Below are 19,062 nucleotides of genomic sequence, written 5' to 3' on the forward strand. Positions count from 1 at the left end.
GTAAACAGTACAAAAACAGGACACGGCACTTGACGCCAAAATAAACAGACAGACAAAACGACTGACACTTAACAAACGGTGCACGGAGACAAACAAACACGGTGAGAACAAACAACTATTATATTTACGATCTTTCTTCACTTTACTTTACTCCTCTCTCTCTCACCCGTTCTCCTCTTCCGAACACCCAACCACCACTGAGTGAAAATGTGCATCTATATATACTGTTGTGCTGGGATTCAATTACTAATTAATTATTCACTTGAATCCCAGCACGTGAATTAATTACGTGAAACCCCGTGTTCACATATTATATTTTAAATGCACGTGAAGTGATTTGTGCTCTCCTCGTGCCTAAATACAAATCTACACTTTAAATACACGTGAAACACAGACCCGTTTATATCCCGTGTACCAATCTATACACCAACATTTACACACGCAACATACAACACAACACACACAAATGCACACAGGGGCGGGGCGCATTGCCACAAGAGCATACAGAACCGATAGCAATTATTATTATTATTATTGTTTATTTCTTAGCAGACGCCCTTATCCAGGGCGACTTACAATCGTAAGCAAATACATTTCAAGTGTTACAATACAAGTAATACAATAAGAGCAAGAAATACAATAACTTTTGTTCAAGCAAAGTACAAGTGTGACAAACCACAATTCAATAATACAGCAGATAATAGTGATAGTTACATCAGGATATGATTAAATAGTGATAGTTACATCAGGATATGATTAAATACAAAGTACTACAGGTTAAACACTTGGCAGATTACAGTATTCTGAAGTACAGGATTAAATGCAGTAAAATAGGGGGCAGATAAGAGCAAAATAAAGCACATTTACATGAAGGGTGATAGTGTCCCAGGATGCAAACAGAGGAGTTCTACAGGTGCTGTTTGAAGAGGTGAGTCTTAAGGAGGCGCCGGAATGTGGTCAGGGACTGGGCAGTCCTGACATCTGTAGGAAGGTCATTCCACCACTGCGGAGCAAGGGTGGAGAAGGAGCGGGCTCTGGAGGCAGGGGAGCGTAGCGGAGGTAGAGCTAGTCTTCTAGTGCATGCGGAGCGGAGAGGTTGAGTGGGGGTGTAGGGAGAGATGAGGGTCTGGAGGTAGCTGGGTGCAGTCTGGTCAAGGCATCTGTAGGCTAGTACAAGAGTCTTGAACTGGATGCGAGCGGTGATCGGGAGCCAGTGGAGCGAGCGGAGTAGTGGAGTAGCATGGGCGAAGCGAGGCAGAGAGAACACCAGGCGGGCAGCAGAGTTCTGGATGAGCTGGAGCGGACGGGTGGCGGACGCAGGGAGGCCAGCCAGGAGGGAGTTGCAGTAGTCTAGGCGGGAGAGTACCAGGGCCTGGACCAGGAGCTGGGTAGCATAGTTGGTGAGGAAGGGTCGGATTCTTCAGATGTTGCTCAGGAAGAATCGGCAAGTGCGTGCCAGAGTGGAGATGTGCTGGGAATAAGAGAGGTAGGAGTCCAGGGTGACTCCAAGGTTCTTAGCTGAGGAAGAGGGAGAGAGTGTGGTAGATTCCAGAGGAACAGAGATAGAGAGATCAGAGGAGGGTGAGGAGGAGGGAAAGAAAAGGAGGTCAGATTTAGAAAGGTTGAGTTTGAGGTGATGCGAGTGCATCCAGGAGGAAATAGCAGACAGACAGGTAGAGATACGGGAGGAGATGGAGGAGTCAGAGGTGGGGAAGGAGAGGAAAATCTGAGCATCATCAGCATAGAAATGGTATGAGAAACCATAGGATGCGATGAGGGGGCCCAGGGAGCGGGTGTAGAGAGAGAACAGGAGAGGACCCAAGACTGACCCTTGGGGGACTCCAGTTAAGAGAGGGTGAGGTGTGGAGGTTGCTCCACGCCAGGTTACCTGGTAAGTGCGGTTGGAGAGGTAGGAGGAGAACCAGGCCAGAGCAGTGCCAGAGATCCCCAGGTCAGCAAGAGATGATAGTAGAATATTATTTATTTCTTTCTTAGCAGACACCCTTATCCAGGGTGACTTACAATTGTTACAAGATATCACATTATTTTTACATACAATTACCCATTCTTACAGTTGGGTTTTTACTGGAGCAATCTAGGTAAAGTACCTTGCTCAAGGGTACAGCAGCAGTGTCCCCCACCTGGGATTGAACCCACGACCCTCCGGTCAAGAGTCCAGAGACCTGACCACTACTCCACACTGCTGCTTTTGGTAAGTCTGTGTTACTTTGAGTTCTGGGGCTCCTCTTTATTTCAGTTATATATATTCAATGGCAAAAACTTTGTTAAAGTTGTAACGATCACTCTGCACAACTGAGAAGCAGTTGCACTGTCCTCCCAAAGGAGATACTACTGGCCCTATTCCTATAGCTAAATAAGTCAGCAAGAGTGACAGACAGCAAAAGCAGGGACGTCAGAGGTGTCAATTTCACGAACAATCAGTTTATTATTGTGAACAATAATGTCAACAAATGAAAAAATGAACAAATGAATGAGATGAATAATAAGAAAGAAATTCAAATAATTGCAGGTAACAGGTAAGAAATAAGATGGTACAGATAAGTATGTAGGGACAAACAGGAGGCTAAACAGATTTACAAAGTAGAAAATGAATGGTGTCCGGAGGGTCTCCAATAAACCCACACTCACAAACACAACACACACAGATAAAGACCAAGGATAAATAAATAGATACAGGTGGGGAAACAATTACATTTAACAGTCTCTGTGGCAATGGTGGGAGAATGACAGGTAGGCCCAACAAGTCCAGTAAAGCAGGGTAATTGAAATCCATACAAAGTAACAAAATAACAACAAATACAGGACACAAAGTATCAAATTAAAGTAGAAAAAATCCAAACAAAAAAGAAATGATCTCACCCACAAATAAGGCAGTCCAGCAAAGTGTCCCGAAATGATGGTGATTGTAGAAAGTTGAAAACATTGAGTACGTTGAAATTGTTGAGACTGTCCAGTAGTGTTGAGTTGAATGGTGAACAGTTGTTTGGAAAAAATCAGGAGGATCAGGAAAAAATGGAGGCTGTCACACATAAAACAACAAACACTAAACAGACCTTGAAAAACAGCTAAACTTAAACAAGTAACAGTGAAAACAAAAAGAGCAGTTTAGACAAAGCGCAGCGACAAAAGAGATCCCCAGGTCAGCGAGAGATGATAGTAGAATAGAGTGATCAACAGTGTCAAAGGCAGCAGAGAGGTCGAGGAGAATTAGGACAGAGGAGAGAGAGGCAGCTCGGGCACACTTAAGTGAGTTGGTGACAGACAGGAGGGCGGTTTCAGTGGAGTGGGCAGAGCGGAAGCCAGATTGGAGAGGGTCAAGCAGAGAGTGGTTGGACAGGAAAGCAGAGAGCTGGCGGTGTACAGTCCGCTCGAGGGTTTTGGAGAGGAAGGGTAGGAGGGAGACAGGACGGTAGCTCTGGAGGGAGGTGGTGTCGAGGGTAGGTTTTTTGAGGAGGGGAGTGATAGAGGCTTTTTTGAAGGCAGAGGAAAAGAGACCAGAAAGTAGAGAGGTGTTGAGGAGGGAGGAGATGAAGGGGAGTAGAGCAGGAGCAGCACCTTGAAAGAGGTGAGTGGGGAGGGGGTCCAAGGCACACGTGGTGGGTTTGTGACCCTGGAGCAGGGAGGAGAGGTCAGAGTCTGAGAGGGGCAAGAAGGTGGAGAAAGAGGGCGAGTTAGTAGGGGATGTAGTGGGTGTAGGGGTTGGAGCAGGAGGGGGTGCGGGGGAGGGAGAGGTGTTAAAGAGTTTGCGGATATCTGAGATTTTAGAAGAGAAGAAGGAGGCAAAGTCATCAGGGGAGATAGAGGAGGGAGGAGGAGGGGGGAGGGTTTAGGAGGGAGGAGAAGGTAGAGAATAGTTTACGTGGGTTGTTAGTGGAGGCTTGGATTACAGATTGGAAATAAGCACATTTAGCAAAGGAGAGAGTAGAGGAGAAGGAGGAGAGGAGAGTGCGGTAAAGGTCTAGGGCAGCAGGGAGTTTGGTTCTCTTCCATTTCTTTTCAGCAGATCACAGTTAACAAACACAACGGCTCTTCAGTAACAATTAATCACCCTGCGCTCACAGAAAGGGTTCAATAAATATCAGCTACTTGAATAAAAGTGTTTGTAACGAAATAAACCGCTTTGTGCTTGCCTCTTACAAATAAGAACTTTTAAGAAGATAGAATTTATTGATAACGCACATCACAAATTGAACATTTAAAATCATTATGACAATTAAATCTGTGAAGAAATGCTTCAATCTTTTTATTTTTTTTTTCACACTTGCAAACACTTTTACCAGGGAACCCGGGCTTGAATGATATCGACAGTGCTGATTGGTCAGTTTTGTTCCTGTGATTTCCAGTAAAAGGAACATTTCCATGAAGGTGAGTCTGTAGCGTGCAGGATGACACAGCATTAACAACAAGTCACGTGTGTCTGAAAGCATTCTCCAGTTTTATGTCAGCCCCCCTCCCCCTTAAGTGCTTCCTGCCTCTAAAAGCTAGACTCGCTACTGCTCTCTGTTCTTTTGTGTATTTTAGTACAATTATCTGCACTTATGTACAAGACTGTATTGATTTAAATATTGTTTTTGCATTTTAACCTCCTAGTATTACCCTGGAACACTTTGTGTGAGTCACCTTAGATAAAGGAGTCTGCCAAATTAATAATAATAATAATAATAATAATAATAATAATAATAATAATAATAATAATAATAATAATAATAATACTAATAACAGTATATAGAACAGTATTGTAAAACGAGGATGATGCTGTTGTAAAGTGATATGCTTGTTGTGATCCACAGTTTACAGCCTGGTCTCTGTGAGCAAGCCCCCTTGGATAAAGGAGTCAGCTAAATGAAAATGAATAAACTGTGTGTTTGTAAATAAACACCGGGAACTCTTCTTTTTTCAGATCTGGAAAAGAGATAATATAAAACGGATCAAGAAGATCACAGATCCGAGCTGACGGCTGGAGTTTCATGCTTTAAAAAAAGTGCAATAAATATTTGAACTGCAGCATGTATGTCTAAGTCATTCATTGTACAGACACCCACCTCGGGGTCTGATTAAAACTGAGGAGAGAGGGAGGGGAGGGGGAGAAACAGGGACGAGAGGAGAGGGGGGGAGAGAGAGAAGGGAGAGAGGGAGGGCAGTAATATGAATTTTATGAATTTGTTCACAAAAATGTCTCATTAAATAAAGTTTGCGTTTCAAAACCGTTATTCATTGTGTTCATCAGTCAGACACAGTGAGTACAGAAAATAAAACAATGCTTTCTATCTCTCCTCCTCTTCCTTCTCCCTCTCTCCTCTTTCTCCTCTCTCTGGTAACAGTATTGCTGTCTGTGGGTTCTGTATGCTCACTATACAGCTCAGTTCACTGGTAACAGTATTGCTGTCTGTGGGTTCTGTATGCTCACTATACAGGTCAGTTCACTGGTAACAGTATTGCTGTCTGTGGGTTCTGTATGCTCACTATACAGCTCAGTTCACTGGTAACAGTATTGCTGTCTGTGGGTTCTGTATGCTCACTATACAGCTCAGTTCACTGGTAACAGTATTGCTGTCTGTGAGTTCTGTATGCTCACTATACAGCTCAGTTCACTGGTAACAGTATTGCTGTCTGTGGGTTCTGTATGCTCACTATACAGGTCAGTTCACTGGTAACAGTATTGCTGTCTGTGGGTTCTGTATGCTCACTATACAGGTCAGTTCACTGGTAACAGTATTGCTGTCTGTGGGTTCTGTATGCTCACTATACAGCTCAGTTCACTGGTAACAGTATTGCTGTCTGTGGGTTCTGTATGCTCACTGTACAGGTCAGTTCACTGGTAACAGTATTGCTGTCTGTGTGTTCTGTATGCTCACTGTACAGGTCAGTTCACTGGTAATAGTATTGCTGTCTGTGTGTTCTGTATGCTCACTATACAGGTCAGTTCACTGGTAAAAGTATTGCTGTCTGTGGGTTCTGTATGCTCACTATACAGGTCAGTTCACTGGTAACAGTATTGCTGTCTGTGGGTTCTGTATGCTCACTATACAGGTCAGTTCACTGGTAACAGTATTGCTGTCTGTGGGTTCTGTATGCTCACTATACAGGTCAGTTCACTGGTAACAGTATTGCTGTCTGTGGGTTCTGTATGCTCACTATACAGCTCAGTTCACTGGTAACAGTATTGCTGTCTGTGAGTTCTGTATGCTCACTATACAGCTCAGTTCACTGGTAACAGTATTGCTGTCTGTGGGTTCTGTATGCTCACTATACAGGTCAGTTCACTGGTAACAGTATTGCTGTCTGTGGGTTCTGTATGCTCACTATACAGGTCAGTTCACTGGTAACAGTATTGCTGTCTGTGGGTTCTGTATGCTCACTATACAGCTCAGTTCACTGGTAACAGTATTGCTGTCTGTGAGTTCTGTATGCTCACTATACAGCTCAGTTCACTGGTAACAGTATTGCTGTCTGTGGGTTCTGTATGCTCACTATACAGGTCAGTTCACTGGTAACAGTATTGCTGTGGGTTCTGTATGCTCACTATACAGGTCAGTTCACTGGTAACAGTATTGCTGTCTGTGGGTTCTGTATGCTCACTGCACAGCTCAGTTCACTGGTAACAGTATTGCTGTCTGTGGGTTCTGTATGCTCACTAAACAGGTCATTTCACTGGTAACAGTATTGCTGTCTGTGGGCTCTGTATGCTCACTATACAGGTCAGTTCACTGGTAACAATATTGCTGTCTGTGGGTTCTGTATAGGTCATTTCACTTGTAACAGTATTGCTGTGGGTCTTGTATGCTCACTGTACAGGTCAGTTCACTGGTAATAGTATAGCTGTGGATTCTGTATGCTCACTGTACAGGTCAGTTCACTGGCAACAGTATTGCTGTGGGTGCTGTATGCTGACTGTACAGCTTAGTTCACTGGTAACAGTTTTGCTGTGGGTCATGTGTGCTCACTGTACAGCTCAGTTCATTGGTAACAGTATTGCTGTGGGTCCTTGTGACAGAGTGGCTGACTGGTCTGACTTCAGGCAGAAGCAGGAAGGAAAACTGACACCGAGGAGTACTGCAGGTAAGGTGGCGTTTGCTGTTTTTATTAAGCAAATCACAAACTGTGCTCACAGAGCAAAATAAAAGGTTTAAACATAAAACAAAATCTCGCAGCAAATACTAAATAAAACACAGGTCAGGCTGGGCAGGTTGCCTTCACTCTTCCTATGTCTAAGTTTAATTTTCTTTTTCCGCTCTCGTTCCTCTCGCTCACTCCGCTCCTAAAACACCCCACACCAAGTTGGAGAGCTGCAGGCTTTTTATAACAGGTGACCATCTCCCGATTAGCAACAAATTAAATCACCTAATTAATTCGGGAGATGGCCACCTTCTGCACGAGTTTACTAATTGTGTTGTTGATGGGCTACCCATCCACGCTAAACAAAACAATCGGCTACGCCGTCCTAATACAAAACAATAACATACAGCGCTTCACCGACATAAAAATAAACAAACCAATAACAAATAACAAAAAAAACCACACTGCACAGGGGCGGAGGGTGAGACCCCGATCTAAAAATAAATAAACAAAATGTACAGGGCACCTCGCCCTGTCACATATCCCCCCCCCCCCCTTGTGCAACGCACACATGGCCCCAACGGCCACCTCCCCCCTCAGTCTCAACGTCCCTGAAGAGGGGGAAGCACAGAGTCCATAGGTGTGGCCATGGTGGGAGGTCCGGCACCCCCCAATTCTTCGTGTCCGACAGCTCCCTCTTCCGGGGCTCCCGCCACACACTATCCTGCCGCGAAAGTGCGGCTGGGGGAGCTGGTCTCCTGACCTCCCCCCCTTTCTTCATGGCCGGCATTTCCCCTCCGTGGGGCTCCGACCACACGATCTCCAGCAGCGAAACTGCTGCGAGGGGAGCTGGTCTCCTGACCACCCCAACCTTCTTCGTGGCCGGCAGCTCCCTCTTCCGGGGCTCCCGCCACACAATATCCTGCCGCAAAAGTACGGCTTGGGGAGCTGGTCTCCTGACCCCTCCCCTTTCTTCATGTCCGGCAGCTCCCCTTCATGGAGCTCCGGCCACAGTGTAGCGACCCCAGGCGACGGCAGCAGCAGCGGACCCTCGGGAGGCGACGGCAGCAGCAGCGGACCCTCAGGAGGTGACGGCAGCAGCAGCGGACCCTCGGGAGGCGACGGCAGCAGCAGCGGACCCTCGGGAGGCGACGGCAGCAGCAGCGGACCCTCGGGAGGCGAACTCGGGAGGGGAGCCCCTGGCCATGGAAGCGGCAGCAGGAGCTCCACTTCTCCCTCGTACCCAGTACCCTGTGCGGAGTGACAGGCAGCCCCAGGCGATACGGAGCAACAGGCAGCCCAGGCGATGCGGAGCACCAGGTAGCCCCAGGCGATGCAAGGCAAGCATCCTTGGGCGAAGCGAGGCTAGCATCCTTGGGCGAAGCGAGGCTGGCATCCTTGGGCGAAGCGAGGCTGGCATCCTTGGCCGGTGCGAGGCTGGCATCCCCGAGCGATGGCGAACTGGCATCCCCGAGCGATGGCGAACTGGCATCCCCGAGCGATGGCGAACTGGCATCCCCGAGCGACGGCGAACTGGCATCCCCGAGCAATGCACGACAGGGCGGCAGCGGTCCCTGAGGAGGCGACGGCGGCAGCGGACCCTCGGGAGGCGACTGCAGGAGGGGAGCCAGGACCAGCGACGGTGCTAGGGTTGGCCTTCTTCTCAGCCGCTGTGACCCGGCGGTTTTCCCCCTTGCTCGTTTTAGCAGCCTGTGCAAGGGCAGCTGCGGACCGCCAGCCTTCTGTTTCGGTCCATCCTGTCGTGAAGGGAGAGGCAGCTCCTGCTCCTCTCTCTCGGGTGGTGGTGGTGGAGAAAGAAGCAGCTCCTGCTGCTCTCCCTCGGGTTGTGGTGGTGGAGGCAGCTCCTGCTCCTCCCCTTCTGGCTGCAAAGGAGGCAGCTCCTGCTCCTCCACTTCTGGCTGCGAAGGAGGCAGCTCCTGCTCCTCCCCTTCTGGCTGCGAAGGAGGCAGCTCCTACTCCTCCCCTTCTGGCTGCGAAGGAGGCAGCTCCTGCTCCTCCCCTTCTGGCTGCGAAGGAGGCAGCTCCTGCTCCTCCCCTTCTGGCTGCAGCGGTGAAACCAGCAGGCATGCTCCCTCTGCTGGTGGCGGCGATGGAGGCGGAACCAGCAGGCATGCTCCCTCTGCTGGTGGCGGCGATGGAGGCGGAACCAGCAGGCATGCTCCCTCTGCTGGTGGCGGTGGGTGCGACAAGTCGTCCTCCCATGGAGGTGGAGGTGGCACCAGCAGGAACTCACCCTCTGCTGGCGGAGGTGGGAGCGACACACAGTCCTCCCAGTGCGGTGGAGGCGGAACCAGCAGGAACTCACCCTCTGCTGGCAGGTACCTGGGCTGTGGATGTTCGGCCTTCCCCCTCTTGGGTTGTGGACGCACTCACTCCCCCCTCTTGGGCTGTGGACGCACCGACTCCATCCTCTTGGGCTGTGGACGCACCGACTCCCCCCTCTTGGGTGCCGGACGTTCGGGCTTCTCCCTTTCAGGCGCAGGACGTTCGGGCTCCTCCCTTTCAGGCGCAGGACGTTCGGGCTCCTCCCTCTTGGGTGCTGGAGATGACCGGGTCTGGTCCACTGCCCAGAACCACTCTGCAGCGTCCCCCACCAGACCCTGGTTCCACGCCTCTTCAAACTGGGTGTCCCTGTAAGGGCAGTCCTCCCTGACGTGCCCAAACTCGCCACAGGCGCCGCACATGGGAGCCCCCTCCTTCCTCCACTGCTCCTGTTCAGCTGCCCAGTCCGGGGGTCCAAACTTAGTTGGCACCTGGGACCACCACCTCTTGTTCAGCTGCTGTGGTTGCTGTTGTTGCCGCTGTTGTTGGGGTGGTGGGAGCAGCAGTCTACCTCCCCCTGCCGGTGGTGGAGACTGAGGCGACCCCTGCTCCTCCCTCTCCTGATGGACAGGGCAGCGGGCCACGTAGTGCTCACCTCCGCAGATGGGGCATAGTTGGGGTCGCTGTCCGAGGGGGTACCAGGGGCAGTTGGTCCTGCAATGCCCAGGCTCAGCGCAGCAGTAACACCCGGGCTGCTGTTCCTCCGGCTGGTGTTGTGGCGGCTGCCTTCTCATCCTCCTCTTTCCTCCTATCCTTCTTCCTCCTCACTCCTTTTCTCCACACACAATGAAAGAAAAAAAAACACGAAAAAAAATTGCAGTACCTTACTTCTGCCTGAGTCCAGGAGGCGCTGGTCATCCCACTCTAACACCACGTGTGACAGAGTGGCTGACTGGTCTGACGTCAGGCAGAAGCAGGAAGGAAAACTGACACCGAGGAGTACTGCAGGTAAGGTGGCGTTTGCCGTTTTTATTAAGCAAATCACAAACTGTGCTCACAGAGCAAAATAAAAGGTTTAAACATAAAACAAAATCTCGCACCAAATACTAAATAAAACACAGGTCAGGCTGGGCAGGTTGCCTTCACTGTTCCTATGTCTAAGTTTAATTTTCTTTTTCCACTCTCGTTCCTCTCGCTCACTCCGCTCCTAAAACATCCCACCCCGAGCTGGAGAGCTGCAGGCTTTTTATAACAGGTGACCATCTCCCGATTAGCAACAAATTAAATCACCTAATTAATTCGGGAGATGGCCACCTTCTGCACGAGTTTACTAATTGTGTTGTGGATGGGCTACCCATCCACGCTAAACAAAACAATCGGCTACGCCGTCCTAATACAAAACAATAACATACAGCGCTTCACCGACATAAAAATAAACAAACCAATAACAAATAACAAAAAAAACACACTGCACAGGGGCGGAGGGTGAGACCCCGATCTAAAAATAAATAAACAAAATGTACAGGGCACCTTGCCCTGTCACAGTCCTGTATGCTCATTGTACAGCTCAGTTCACTGGTAACAGTATTGCTGTGGGTTCTGTATGCTCACTGTACAGGTCAGTTCACTGGTAACAGTATTGCTTTGGGTCCTGTATGCTCACTGTACAGGTCAGTTCACTGGTAACAGTATTGCTGAGGGTTCTGTATGCTCACTGTACAGTGCAGTTCACTGGTAACAGTATTGCTGTGGGTCCTGTATGCTCACTGTACAGCTCAGTTCACTGGTAACAGTATTGCTGTGGGTTCTGTATGCTCACTGTACAGGTCAGTTCACTGGTAACAGTATTGCTTTGGGTTAAGTATGCTCACTGTACAGGGCAGTTCACTGGTAACAGTATTGCTGTGGGTCCTGTATACTTACTTTACAGGGCAGTTCACTGGTAACAGTAGTGCTGTGGGTTCTGTATGCTCACTGTACAGGTCAGTTCACTGGTAACAGTTCTGTCTCGAGTGCAGCGCACTGTGTTTATTCATTTTTAGAAAAGTCAACTGGAAAGAACAGAAATGCATAACTCTGACTTCTGAAACTCTTTACTGCATGGTGATGCAGAGTCGTTATCGGCATGAGATGGGATGTCGGTGTGGTTCAGTTGTGTGGACCATGGGAAAGATTTCTGCATGCGCGCCTGACCCGTATTACTTCAAACATATAATAATAATAATAATAATAATAATAAAACGATGGTGGTCAATAACTGTCACAAGACAGGATGAATATGTTTGGAAGATCTCGGGGAAAAACTCAGGATCATTTTACAGAGCAGCTTGTTTTAAGTTTTTCATTTTTTTTTAGCTGTAGTTCCTGTTCATTATATTTAACTTGTTAGTTTGTATTCCAGTTAACAAACACAATGGCTCTTCAGTAACAATTAATCACCCTGCGCTCACAGAAAGGGTTCAATAAATATCAGCTACTTGAATAAAAGTGTTTGTAACGAAATAAACCGTTATGTGCTTGCCTCTTACAAATAAGAACTTTTAAGAAGATAGAATTTATTGATAACGCACATCACAAATTGAACATTTAAAATCATTATGACAATTAAATCTGTGAAGAAATGCTTCAATCTTTTTATTTTTTTTTTCTCACTTGCAAACACTTTTACCAGGCAACCCGGGCTTGACTGATATCGACAGTGCTGATTGGTCGGTTTTGTTCCTGTGATTTCCAGTAAAAGGAACATTTCCATGAAGGTGAGTCTGTAGCGTGCAGGATGACACAGCATTAACAACAAGTCACGTGTGTCTGAAAGCATTCTCCAGTTTTATGTCAGCCCCCCTCCCCCTTAAGTGCTTCCTGCCTCTAATAGCTAGACTCGCTACTGCTCTCTGTTCTTTTGTGTATTTTAGTACAATTATCTGCACTTATGTACAAGACTGTATTAATTTAAATATCGTTTTTGCATTTTAACCTGCTTGTATTACCCTGGAACACTTTGTGTGAGACACCTTAGATAAAGGAGTCTGCCAAATTAATAATAATAATAATAATAATAATAATAATAATAACAGTATATAGAAATGTATTGCAAACCGAGGAGGTGCTGTTGTAAAGTGATCTGCATGTTGTGATCCACAGTTTACAGCCTGGTCTCTGCGAGCAAGCCCCCTTGGATAAAGGAGTCAGCTAAATGAAAATGAATAAACTGTGTGTTTGTAAATAAACACCGGGAACTCTTCTTTTTCTCAGATCTGGAAAAGAGATAATATAAAACGGATCAACAAGATCAGAGATCCGAGCTGATGGCTGGCGTTTCATGCTATAAAAAAAGTGCAATAAATATTTGATCTGCAGCATGTAAGTCATTCATTGTACAGACACCCACCTCGGGGTCTGATTAAAACTGAAGAGAGAGGGAGGGAGGGAGGGAGAGGAGGGGGGTTGAAACAGGGATGAGAGGAGAGAAGGGAGAAGAGAGAGAGGTCAAGAGAGAGAAGGGAGAGAGGGAGGGCAGAAATATGTATATTCATTTTATGAATCTGTTCACAAAAATGTCTTATTAAATAAAGTTTGCATTTCAAAACCGTTATTCATTGTGTTCATCAGTCAGACACAGTGAGTATAGAAAATAAATCAATGCTTTCTATCTCTCCTCCTCTTCCTTCTCCCTCTCTCCTCTTTCTCCTCTCTCTCTCCCACTTGTCAATCCCCACTCAATTCAATTCAATAAGCTTTATTGGCATGACAAGTATAAACAAGTTTTGCCAAAGCAACGTCTAACAAACATTACAAAACATTAAACATTACTAAAACATTTCCCTCTCTAACATTTTTCACGTTCCCTTTCTCCCTCTCTTCTTCCTTCCTCTCTTTCCCTCTTCCTTTCATCCCTTTCTCTCCTTCGCTCTTCCATCCTCTCTTCATCCCTCTCTTCTCCTTCCCTCTTTCACCCTCCCTTTCTCCCTTACTCTTTTTCCGTCCTTTTCCCACCCTGTATGCTCTCTATACAGCTCAGTTCACTGGTAACAGTATTGCTGTCTGTGGGTTCTGTATGCTCACTATACAGGTCAGTTCACTGGTAACAGTATTGCTGTCTGTGGGTTCTGTATGCTCACTATACAGCTCAGTTCACTGGTAACAGTATTGCTGTCTGTGGGTTCTGTATGCTCACTATACAGCTCAGTTCACTGGTAACAGTATTGCTGTCTGTGGGTTCTGTATGCTCACTATACAGCTCAGTTCACTGGTAACAGTATTGCTGTCTGTGGGTTCTGTATGCTCACTATACAGCTCAGTTCACTGGTAACAGTATTGCTGTCTGTGGGTTCTGTATGCTCACTATACAGGTCAGTTCACTGGTAACAGTATTGCTGTCTGTGGGTTCTGTATGCTCACTATACAGGTCAGTTCACTGGTAACAGTATTGCTGTCTGTGGGTTCTGTATGCTCACTATACAGCTCAGTTCACTGGTAACAGTATTGCTGTCTGTGGGTTCTGTATGCTCACTGTACAGGTCAGTTCACTGGTAACAGTATAGCTGTGGGTTCTGTATGCTCACTGTATAGGTCAGTTCACTGGTAACAGTATTGCTGTGGGTTCTGTATGCTCACTGTACAGCTCAGTTCACTGGTAACAGTATTGCTGTGGGTCATGTATGCTCACTATACAGGTCAGTTCACTGGTAACAGTATTGCTGACTGTGGGATCTGTATGCTCACTGTACAGCTCAGTTCACTGGTAACAGTATTGTTGTGGGTCCTGTATGCTCACTGTACAGGTCAGTTCACTGGTAACAGTATTGCTTTGGGATCTGTATGCTCACTGTACAGCTCAGTTCACTGGTAACGGTATTGCTGTGGGTTCTGTATGCTCACTGTACAGTTCAGTTCACTGGTAACGGTATTGCTGTGGGTCCCGTATGCTCACTGTACAGCTCAGTTCACTGGTAACGGTATTGCTGTGGGTCCAGTATGCTCACTGTACAGGTCAGTTCACTGGTAACAGTATTGCTGTGGGTCCTGTATGCTCACTATACAGGTCAGTTCACTGGTAACAGTATTGCTGACTGTGGGTTCTGTATGCTCACTGTACAGCTCAGTTCACTGGTAACAGTATTGTTGTGGGTCCTGTATGCTCACTGTACAGGTCAGTTCACTGGTAACAGTATTGCTTTGGGATCTGTATGCTCACTGTACAGCTCAGTTCACTGGTAACGGTATTGCTATAGGTCCTGTGTGCTCACTGTACAGGTCAGTTCACTGGTAACGGTATTGCTGTGGGTCCTGTGTGCTCACTGTACAGCTCAGTTCACTGGTAACGGTATTGCTGTGGGTTCTGTATGCTCACTGTACAGCTCAGTTCACTGGTAACGGTATTGCTGTGGGTTCTGTATGCTCACTGTACAGTTCAGTTCACTGGTAACGGTATTGCTGTGGGTCCCGTATGCTCACTGTACAGCTCAGTTCACTGGTAACGGTATTGCTGTGGGTCCAGTATGCTCACTGTACAGGTCAGTTCACTGGTAACAGCATTGCTGTGGGTCCTGTATGCTCATTGTACAGGTCAGTTCACTGGTAACAGTATAGCTGTGGGTCCTGTATGCTCAATGTACAGGTCAGTTCACTGGTAACAGTATTGCTGTGGGTCATGTATGCTCACTGTACAGGTCAGTTCACTGGTAACAGTATTGCTGTGGGTTCTGTATGCTCACTGTACAGGTCAGTTCACTGGTAACAGTATTGCTGTGGGTCCTGTATGCTCACTGTACAGCTCAGTTCACTGGTAACAGTTCTGTCTCGAGTGCAGCGCACTGTGTTTATTCATTTTTAGAAAGGGAAACTGGAAAGAACAGAAATGCATAACTCTGATTACTGAAACTCTTTACTGCATGGTGATGCAGAGTCGTTATCGGCATGAGATGGGATGTCGGTGTGGTTCAGTTGTGCGGACCATGGGAAAGATTTCTGCATGCGCGCCTGACCCGTATTACTTCAAACATATAATAATAATAATAATAATAATAATAAAACGAAGGTTCATTATATTTAACTTGTTAGTTTGTATTCCAGTTAACAAACACAATGGCTCTTCAGTAACAATTAATCACCCTGCGCTCACAGAAAGGTTTCAATAAATATCAGCTACTTGAATAAAAGTGTTTGTAACGAAATAAACCGTTATGTGCTTGCCTCTTACAAATAAGAACTTTTAAGAAGATAGAATTTATTGATAACGCACATCACAAATTGAACATTTAAAATCATTATGACAATTAAATCTGTGAAGAAATGCTTCAATCTTTTTATTTATTTTTTCTCACTTGCAAACACTTTTACCTGGGCGTGACTGATATCGACAGCGCTGATTGGTCGGTTTTGTTCCTGTGATTTCCAGTAAAAGGAACATTTCCATGAAGGAGAGTCTGTAGCGTGCAGGATGACACAGCATTAACAACAAGTCACGTGTGTCTGAAAGCATTCTCCAGTTTTATGTCAGCCCCCCTCCCCCTTAAGTGCTTCCTGCCTCTAATAGCTAGACTCGCTACTGCTCTCTGTTCTTTTGTGTATTTTAGTACAATAATCTGCACTTATGTACAAGACTGTATTAATTTAAATATCGTTTTTGCATTTTAACCTGCTTGTATTACCCTGGAACACTTTGTGTGAGTCACCTTAGATAAAGGAGTCTGCCAAATTAATAATAATAATAATAATAATAATAATAATAATAATAATAATAATAATAATAATAATAATAATAACAGTATATAGAACTGTATTGTAAACCGAGGAGGTGCTGTTGTAAAGTGATCTGCTTGTTGTGATCCACAGTTTACAGCCTGGTCTCTGTGAGCAAGCCCCCTTGGATAAAGGAGTCAGCTAAATGAAAATGAATAAACTGTGTGTTTGTAAATAAACACCGGGAACTCTTCTTTTTTCAGATCTGGAAAAGAGATAATATAAAACGGATCAACAAGATCAGAGATCCGAGCTGATGGCTGGCGTTTCATGCTATAAAAAAAGTGCAATAAATATTTGAACTGCAGCATGTAAGTCATTCATTGTACAGACACCCACCTCGGGGTCTGATTAAAACTGAAGAGAGAGGGAGGGAGGGAGGGAGAGGAGGGGGGTTGAAACAGGGATGAGAGGAGAGAAGGGAGAAGAGAGAGAGGTCAAGAGAGAGAAGGGAGAGAGGGAGGGCAGAAATATGTATATTCATTTTATGAATCTGTTCACAAAAATGTCTCATTAAATAAAGTTTGCATTTCAAAACCGTTATTCATTGTGTTCATCAGTCAGACACAGTGAGTACAGAAAATAAAACAATGCTTTCTATCTCTCCTCCTCTTCCTTCTCCCTCTCTCCTCTTTCTCCTCTCTCTCTCCCACTTGTCAATCCCCACTCAATTCAATTCAATAAGCTTTATTGGCATGACAAGTATAAACAAGTTTTGCCAAAGCAACGTCTAACAAACATTACAAAACATTAAACATTACTAAAACATTTCCCTCTCTAACATTTTTCACGTTCCCTTTCTCCCTCTCTTCTTCCTTCCTCTCTTTCCCTCTTCCTTTCATCCCTTTCTCTCCTTCGCTCTTCCATCCTCTCTTCATCCCTCTCTTCTCCTTCCCTCTTTCACCCTCCCTTTCTCCCTTACTCTTTTTCCGTCCTTTTCCCACCCTGTATGCTCTCTATACAGGTCAGTTCACTGGTAACAGTATTGCTGTCTGTGGGTTCTGTATGCTCACTATACAGCTCAGTTCACTGGTAACAGTATTGCTGTCTGTGGGTTCTGTATGCTCACTATACAGCTCAGTTCACTGGTAACAGTATTGCTGTCTGTGGGTTCTGTATGCTCACTATACAGCTCAGTTCACTGGTAACAGTATTGCTGTCTGTGGGTTCTGTATGCTCACTATACAGCTCAGTTCACTGGTAACAGTATTGCTGTCTGTGGGTTCTGTATGCTCACTATACAGGTCAGTTCACTGGTAACAGTATTACTGTCTGTGGGTTCTGTATGCTCACTATACAGCTCAGTTCACTGGTAACAGTATTGCTGTCTGTGGGTTCTGTATGCTCACTGTACAGGTCAGTTCACTGGTAACAGTATAGCTGTGGGTTCTGTATGCTCACTGTATAGGTCAGTTCACTGGTAACAGTATTGCTGTGGGTTCTGTATGCTCACTGTACAGCTCAGTTCACTGGTAACAGTATTGCTGTGGGTCATGTATGCTCACTATACAGGTCAGTTCACTGGTAACAGTATTGCTGACTGTGGGTTCTGTATGCTCACTGTACAGCTCAGTTCACTGGTAACAGTATTGTTGTGGGTCCTGTATGCTCACTGTACAGGTCAGTTCACTGGTAACAGTATTGCTTTGGGATCTGTATGCTCACTGTACAGCTCAGTTCACTGGTAACGGTATTGCTATAGGTCCTGTGTGCTCACTGTACAGGTCAGTTCACTGGTAACGGTATTGCTGTGGGTCCTGTGTGCTCACTGTACAGCTCAGTTCACTGGTAACGGTATTGCTGTGGGTTCTGTATGCTCACTGTACAGCTCAGTTCACTGGTAACGGTATTGCTGTGGGTTCTGTATGCTCACTGTACAGTTCAGTTCACTGGTAACGGTATTGCTGTGGGTCCCGTATGCTCACTGTACAGCTCAGTTCACTGGTAACGGTATTGCTGTGGGTCCAGTATGCTCACTGTACAGGTCAGTTCACTGGTAACAGCATTGCTGTGGGTCCTGTATGCTCATTGTACAGGTCAGTTCACTGGTAACAGTATAGCTGTGGGTCCTGTATGCTCACTGTACAGGTCAGTTCACTGGTAACAGTATTGCTGTGGGTCATGTATGCTCACTGTACAGGTCAGTTCACTGGTAACAGTATTGCTGTGGGTTCTGTATGCTCACTGTACAGGTCAGTTCACTGGTAACAGTATTGCTGTGGGTCCTGTATGCTCACTATACAGGTCAGTTCACTGGTAACAGTATTGCTGACTGTGGGTTCTGTATGCTCACTGTACAGCTCAGTTCACTGGTAACAGTATTGTTGTGGGTCCTGTATGCTCACTGTACAGGTCAGTTCACTGGTAACAGTATTGCTTTGGGATCTGTATGCTCACTGTACAGCTCAGTTCACTGGTAACGGTATTGCTATAGGTCCTGTGTGCTCACTGTACAGGTCAGTTCACTGGTAACGGTATTGCTGTGGGTCCTGTGTGCTCACTGTACAGCTCAGTTCACTGGTAACGGTATTGCTGTGGGTTCTGTATGCTCACTGTACAGCTCAGTTCACTGGTAACGGTATTGCTGTGGGTTCTGTATGCTCACTGTACAGTTCAGTTCACTGGTAACGGTATTGCTGTGGGTCCCGTATGCTCACTGTACAGCTCAGTTCACTGGTAACGGTATTGCTGTGGGTCCAGTATGCTCACTGTACAGGTCAGTTCACTGGTAACAGCATTGCTGTGGGTCCTGTATGCTCATTGTACAGGTCAGTTCACTGGTAACAGTATAGCTGTGGGTCCTGTATGCTCAATGTACAGGTCAGTTCACTGGTAACAGTATTGCTGTGGGTCATGTATGCTCACTGTACAGGTTAGTTCACTGGTAACAGTATTGCTGTGGGTTCTGTATGCTCACTGTACAGGTCAGTTCACTGGTAACAGTATTGCTGTGGGTCCTGT

At 46.3% G+C, this 19,062-nt stretch overlaps 1 protein-coding gene across 1 annotated transcript in view; it reads left to right on the forward strand.

Annotated features, from left to right (window-relative positions):
* Positions 1-19,062, forward strand: part of LOC131706685 (interferon-induced protein 44-like) — a 212,275-nt gene that overhangs the window by 103,474 nt on the left and 89,739 nt on the right. The gene's annotated exons all lie outside the window — the stretch shown is intronic.

This window comes from Acipenser ruthenus, chromosome 36, assembly GCF_902713425.1.
Source record: "Acipenser ruthenus chromosome 36, fAciRut3.2 maternal haplotype, whole genome shotgun sequence".
Taxonomy (NCBI): Eukaryota; Metazoa; Chordata; class Actinopteri; order Acipenseriformes; family Acipenseridae; genus Acipenser; species Acipenser ruthenus.